Below are 7,678 nucleotides of genomic sequence, written 5' to 3' on the forward strand. Positions count from 1 at the left end.
CCCTACAGCCTCTGAGTGAGGATTGTTCTCTCATCAAAAGCTCATTTCAGTGTCCTAAACAGTGTAAGGCACAGAGATGCACTGCAAACACTGCCCTGTTGATGCAGCTGTGTGTTGTGTAGCTTCATTTCTGTAGGTCTTAAAGAGTCTGGATTTGTGCTTCTATAAATTAAAGGCCTTAAAAAGGTCTTAAACCAGAGCAGAAAGTCTTAAATTCAGAAGGTTAAGGAAATTAATTGTTGCATGCATTGCAGCAAACCTTATTTAGTATTTTCTCTTGATTTCCAATACAAATATTTAAAGATACCTTTAAAATGAAGATGTAAACTCTTGTTCTCTGAGCAAAATTAACTTAATTTTTGCTTAATAGAACAAATATCTGCCAACGGGGTATGAAAAAGTGTTTCCCCTTTGAATTACAGTTCTGCTCATAAGTTTACATACCCCTTGTAGAATATGCAAAATGTTAATAATGTTAACAAAAATAAGATAATAAAAAAATCATTGACAACGCAGTGCTCTACCGCTTGAGCTACAGGAACATTTAGGAATTTAGAAAATAAACCCTGTTAAATATGCTTGATTCTTTCATAGGCTTGATTCTTAACAGTGTGTGTTGTTACCAGGATGATCCACTACTGTTTTATGTTTTGTGCTAGTTGTTCACGAGTCCTGAACAGTTCAGCTGCCTGCTGTTCTTCAGAAAACTTTTCCAGGTTCTGCACATTCCCTGGTTTTCCAGCATCTTCTGCATATTTGAACCCTTTCCAGCAGTGACTGTTTGATTTTGAGATCCGTCTTTTCACACCGAGGACAATTTGAGGGATTTATACACCACAATTTCAAAACACGAAAACATTCACTGATGCTCAAGAAGGTAATGACTCATTTAGAGCCAGAGGCGGTGAACTTTTTGGATTGGATGAGCAGGGTAAATTATACTTATTTTATCTTCTGGAAAATGAATTTAATAACTTATGAAGGCCAGTACTAAATGTAGAATTAAATAAAATAAATAAATATATAGATATATTTTATATATACAAAACAAGTCTTATGGGGTATATTTTTAGCAATAGCCTAAAAAAAAAAAACTTGTATGGGTCGAAATTATCTTATTATTTTCTTTTATGCCAAAGGAAATTAAGTAAAGATCATGTTCCATGAAGATATTTTGTACATTTCCTACTGTAAATATATAAAAACTACATTTTTGATTAGTAATATGTATTGCTTAGATTTCATTTGGACAACTTCAAAAGTGTTTTTGTCAATATTTCGATTTTGTTGCAACATCAGATTCCAGATTTTCAAATAGTTGTATCTCTGCCAAATATTGTCCGATCTTAATAAACCATACATCAATGGAAGCATATTTATTCCGTTTTCAGATGATGAATAAATCTCAATTGCGAATAATTTGTGGTCCAGGGTCTCATATATGATCTTTTATATAGAAAGAATCAACACAGCCACAGCTAAAATGCTTATTGAAGTAAGATATGGTACCTGGATCTTATTTTTACAACTACATTTCTATACATAGATAGAAGGCCTGACTGTTTCTACCTCACCTCCTACTTTTAATACTCCCTTTTGCACTTGAACAGCTCGGATAAAAGGCAATTTCTAAGTGTTGGTGAGCGCTTCCATGTGTGGGCAGTGAAAGAGAGTCAATCAAAAGAATGGAGTGTTTTTCGATGATGGCTTTGAATCCCTCTAATTGTGCTGAGCCTTGGCCTGTGTCTCTAAAGTGCTAGAGGAAACATGAAAAATGTGCATTCAGGTCAAGAAGTTATCACAGGCCATTTGTGAAAAGTTTTCCAGTGTGACCTTTCATACTCATAATATGAATGAAGTGTAATGCATTTAAATTTATTTATTTTTCAAAAAAGTGAGAGAAAGATCAGTTTTTTTTCTGTATATGCATAGATGCATTGCCAACCACATTAAGGTGTCTGATGCATTAATAGTGGAATCTCACTGAATGCATTAACACTGAAGCCTTTTTAAAGCGCACATCTTCAACGCAAGAATAAAGCGTTGCTGTTAAAAAGCACAGAGAGATGGGAAGAGTGAAGATTCGGCATCATATTGCACTGTATTGATCTTGTTCTTCATATAAATATGAAATACATAAACAGTTGGACATGAAATCAAGTGCAGGAACTGTGAAGTGCATTGCTTGGGTTTTTATTTTTATTTTAAAAAGAGTTAAGAAAACTTGCTTCAAGTGCAGCCTTTCAAGGACACCTATTTAGATGTCTTTTGTGATCTAGTGCAATTGCTTTCAAGATTCTGAAGCATGGATTAGCGTCCTTTTTTTTTCATGTCACAAAGAGTCAACCTGTGTTCAGTGAACTAGGTATGTGTGTATGTATTTTCTAGGGGTTAATTAATGTAGCGTTTTGATTGCCAAACCCTTTGTAATACAGAATGGTTGCATTTTTAGTATCTTACAGCCAAGAGCGCTTCAGTATTTATTGCATTCTAATAATTTTTGTATATGTGTTAATGTAAGAAAAAAATGTCCGATTAGAATAGGAGACGAATGTAAATTGGCGTAAACTGTGTGAAATGTGAAAACATTGGCTGTTGCTAGGTTACACTACGCCGAGGAAGGAAGATCCAGGCTGGGCCGCTATAAGAGCTGAAAGGATGAAAGGATTCAAGCTGCAGATCTGGTCATGCTGGCTATAGACTCATTCATCCTCAGAACTCCATCATCCACACAGAGAGCATGTTCTCCTTTAAGAAAAGCAAGAGGAGTGAATCAAGAAACAGTCTGTCAAAGTCTATTATATTGCTCCAACAAAACAACAACTTCAGGACAAACAAACCGAGAAGAGAAGTTTTTTGGTTAACCGTAGTTTAATTTGCCTAAGTAGAAGTTAAGATGACATTTGTATAATATATGTGATAATTTAGTAAAGTGTTAATATTCTCTTATAGAACTACAATTTGATGTTTTATGAGCTTTTATGTTTAACAGCTTTTTGGTTTTGGTTGGCAAATCGATACGTACTTTATTATACAACATAGTTTCCTGTTTTAGTGTCTCACAGCCAAACAAAAACCTGTTACAAAAAATCTGATTAGAATTAGAACAGGAAAAAATGTGAAATATGTGTGTCTCATGGTAAAAATGAAAGGGATTGCATTTTAAATACATTTGAGCATATTTAACCCTAACCCTAACCCATACTGCAGATGTGCACTATGACTGTTTAGAATTTCATTTTTATTTACAGTGTAGTCAAGTATCGCTTGTACTTGTTGCATATGTGATATAAAACAGAGAGTGTCCCTTATTTAAACAAACACACACACACACACACACACACACACACACACACACTGAAAGTATCACTTCTGGAACCATAATCACCATCCACAACAGATGGATTTTTATTTCTATATGGACTTTGTAGCTTCTGCTGGTCTAATGACTGATTTATGCCTTTTATTGTTAAATGAGAGGCCATCCACTAAAATGTTTGTCGAAAATGTATTCTGTAATTTCCCCAACAATGACTTATGCAATAGCAATTAACACAACTAAAAGAATTATGATTCATCCGCAAAAACCCTATCTTGAATAATAAACGAAGCAGTGCTAGAGGTTTTGTTCCCATTATGATTGAGCTGATTGAGCTTCGTGGAGGAGTGTTTGGTCTCCAGTCCCCTTTTTCTTAGTTTTTAATGATCTGAATCAAGCACAGCTGGCCTCTCTTGAGTATTTGAACCGCACCATGTCTCAGCGCGGCACTTCTATGCTCACACTGTAAATATTTGATCTCATGGAAAAGAAAAGAAAAAAGGACTCTAAGCTAAATGAGATATAGAGGGTAATTGTTGAGGCCTTACAAGTTGTGAAACTGACTGAATGTGCTGTTAAATAATTGCACTGCCAATGCTGTTATTGGCTGTGCTGAATTTATTAGTGTCCTGCTAATTCAAAAGTCAATGTTCTTGTCTGGGCAATTTACCTGAAACCACCCACCCTCACAATCCAGCATTCATTGAGACTCTGAGCCTATCGCTGCTGGACATTAAACAAGAGAGGTGCGTTCACATGTAACTTTGGTGGGCTTGACAGCTTCTCAGTGCATTTGCGTCACGTTCCAGTGTTTTCTGATGCCTTCTGCTATCACACTCTCGAGAGAAACTCCAATATGTTTTGAGAGATTCATTGCTCTTCAAGGACCTTGCCTCTGTTCACAATAGTAATTCATCATCATCATGTCCTTAGTTGTGTTCAGAGTAAACAAACTATTTGAAACACCATCTCCCTACTTCTGTTGTACTTTGGTTATGCTGGATAACTTCCAGCATTTTGTTGCTTTGCAGCCTGAAATAAAGATGGAAACACTTTTTGTTTTATTCAGCTGTATTTACTCAGTGCAACGCATAATATCCAAGTAAAAGATATAATACCAACATGTCAGGAAAAAAATAAATAAAAAATCACGGAGTTGGAAAAAGGATCACCCCCTCTTAAAAATGACTTGTAAACTCAATCAGGTGTAATGACACACAAAGCCATATGACTTTCAGCTGTGATCAGCTGTGGTCATTTCAGGCACAAGACAGGAGATCAAAAACATTTCAAAGGCTTTATCGGTGCCTAGAAGCCCAGTGAAGTCTACTATTAAGAAGTGGAAGCTATTTAGACACAGGCCACTGATCAATATATTGCTCCAAACTGAATGAAAGAGCCAGAAGGAAACTGATTAGAGAGATGACCAAGAGACCTACAGCAACTCTGAAGCAGCTGCAGGAATTATGACAAAGAGTGATAATGTGCATGTGACAACAATATCATCAATTCTCAAAAAATGTGGCTTGTGTGGAAAAAAGACACTCCTCAAGTAAGGTCCCATGCAGTCACAACTAAGCTTTGCCAAAACACCTTCCTGATGTCAAATGAGGCTAAAATTGAATTATTTGGCCTCAACACCAAACGACATGTCTGGAGGAAATCCAACATCCAAATAACAGCATTCTCTAAAGCATGGAGGTGATAAGATCCTGTTATGAGGGTGTTTCTCTGCAGCAGGAACTCTTGGAGCTCTTGTCTGGGTAGAACGACAAATGAATGGGGCAAAATTCCATCAAATTCTTGAGGAAAATCTGCTGTCCTCTGCCAGAAAGTTCTCAGTTAGAAGAAGGTTTACCTTCCAACATGACAATGACCCAAAGCACACAGCGGTTGAAGGAGAAAATGTTGATATTTCCTTGTATGGTCTAGTCAGAGCCCAGACTTAAATCTCCTAATAAATCTGTGGAATGACTTGAAGACTGTAGTCCACAAACACTCACCCTAAATTTAACTGAACTTGAGAAGTAATGCAAAGAAGTGTGGGCAGATATTGCAAAATTAGTGTAGACAGAGACATATCCCAACATACTAGGTTGTTCAAAAAAAAAAAAAAAGCCATCAAGTGATCCTTTAATCTCGGTGAATCTGTGTTTTGTTTTTTGTTTTTTTCTGTTAGTGTTATATCTTTAATTGGGATATTTTTAGTTGCACTGAGTAAATACAACTGGGAAAAAAAAAAAAACTTTGTCCATCATTTCAGGCTACAAAGCAACACAATGGTGATTATTTTAAAAAGGGAGAGATTATATCCACTGTAGGTGTCTTAACTTTTGATAAAGTCTTTATTTGGATAACAAGCCAAGAATAAGAATGCTGCAAATGCCACCTCACTGAAATATTATTTTAACATGTTGCGTAATTTTCTTGAAATGAACCAAACACGATCATTTAGAGGTGTCTCCCAGCACAAAAAAAAAAAAAAAAAAAAAAACTTTTTAAAGTGGTATTCTGAATTTTATTTCCAATTTTCAGCTCAAAGCAAAAAAGAATGCTTGTCTCAGAATGTTAGTGTTGTGTTTTTTGCCTTAGGTTAGCTTGGATTAATTAGCTGAATTCTATAGATGTTTCTCAGTCTAGCTCTCTGCCTGCTGTGCTGCACTGTTTGCATGAAGATTAACAACATCAGACCCCATCAAACTGAGTGAACCCCACCACCACATTCTGACAATGAAAGAAAAGACTGTTTACTTTTTGCAATTGATTCCAGCCCTGGGGTAATGGTCTAATTCTCCACTAATTGTTTCAAACAGAGCACATATCTAATGAGATGAGCTCTGTCTTTCTAGATGGGCTTGAGACTGACTGTGCACTTCTTTGTACTTTTTCTAACTTCCCTCTCTCTAGCTACAGGATACCTTGTAGCTATATTTTTTATGTCTCTCTCTCTCCTCGCATCCCCAGATAAATGTCTCCCTGACAACCTGTGGGGATGAGTGCATGCCGGATCCAACATTTCTGTTTGTTCATTAGCACGAGTTTCCTGTGTGCTCTATCACTGAGTGGATTCTTCAGATCTGTGTGGACAATGATGTGAGCATTACAGTCAACTGTTTTCTTCATGTTTTCATCTTATTATGCTTCGCCTTAGTCATTCTGTTTGCAAGACTGATGCGGTCTGGTACCCCTTCCAGTGGTTGTTCGATTCCAAGTCTTGATAGACTACCTTATTTTCTTCACCCTGCATCCATAAAGCTGGGCTCTGTTGCAGACATCTGCTCTAGTTTACATAGCATTGCATCATTCATTGAAAATGCAATGTAATTGCAGTTGTCTGACCTGTTAGTTCATGTACTATTGCATTCAATCTATAAAGAGAAAACTAGTTAACTGTTCAGTTTGGGGTAATGTAAATGTCACAGGTCAGGAGGGCCAAGCTGGACTGCGCCCACCCCTAAACCAGGACCACCTCGAGGAGCGTATCAGAGGGAAGAGTCGGAGACAGAGAATAAATTTAACAAGTTTTATTTTGAAGTAAAAGCAAATTGGGAATCCTAACCTAAAATCTTCTTTGTTACCCTCAGGGCTTGAAGGTAAACAATGCAGCGACCGGGGACTATCCCGCCCTCTTCCTCTGTGCGGGCCCCGCAATAGATGGACAGATGGGTGGTCAAGTAGGTATTTCACAGGTGGGAATACAATCGGCAAGCCCGCAGTCTGGTAAGTCTCCTCTGGTAATTAAATACTTCCAAACTCCCTTCCCTTCTTCACAGATGCAGAATTTGGGACGGATGGATATCGGTCAGGTCCGTACACGGCAGATACACAGCCTTGAGGTGGGGATGTGTTTGGCAAGTGAGGGGTCCGGTAAGTCTCCTCCGGTAAGTATGTAATTCCAACCTTCCTTCCTTCTTCCACAGGTACGGAATTTGAGGTGAATGATATCAGTCGAGTACGTATACGGCAGGTGCACGGTCTTACAGTAAGGTGGCTTCTCTTGACACCGTCAGAGTGGATATTCCAGACAAAGCGTGCCCATCTCACGTTCGTGACAAAGGACAGTCACCTCTCTCAGCACAGGTGGGCCACAAGGATGCAACAAACTCTAAGTCAACAGGCTGTGCAGGGTTTCTACTGAAACAGACAGAATGGATGCTTCAGACAAAGTATACAGTTCACATGCGTTGGAAGGAACGAACACTTCTCACAATACGGATGAATAGCAGGGATACAGCAGACTCGAAGTCAACAGGCTGAATGGGGCTTCCTCATACAGATGAGTAGTAGGGATACAGCAGGCTCGAAGTCAACAGGCTGAATGGGGCTTCTTCTGAGACAGACAGAATGGATGTTTCAGGC

This window comes from Carassius auratus, chromosome 1, assembly GCF_003368295.1.
Source record: "Carassius auratus strain Wakin chromosome 1, ASM336829v1, whole genome shotgun sequence".
Taxonomy (NCBI): domain Eukaryota; kingdom Metazoa; phylum Chordata; class Actinopteri; order Cypriniformes; family Cyprinidae; genus Carassius; species Carassius auratus.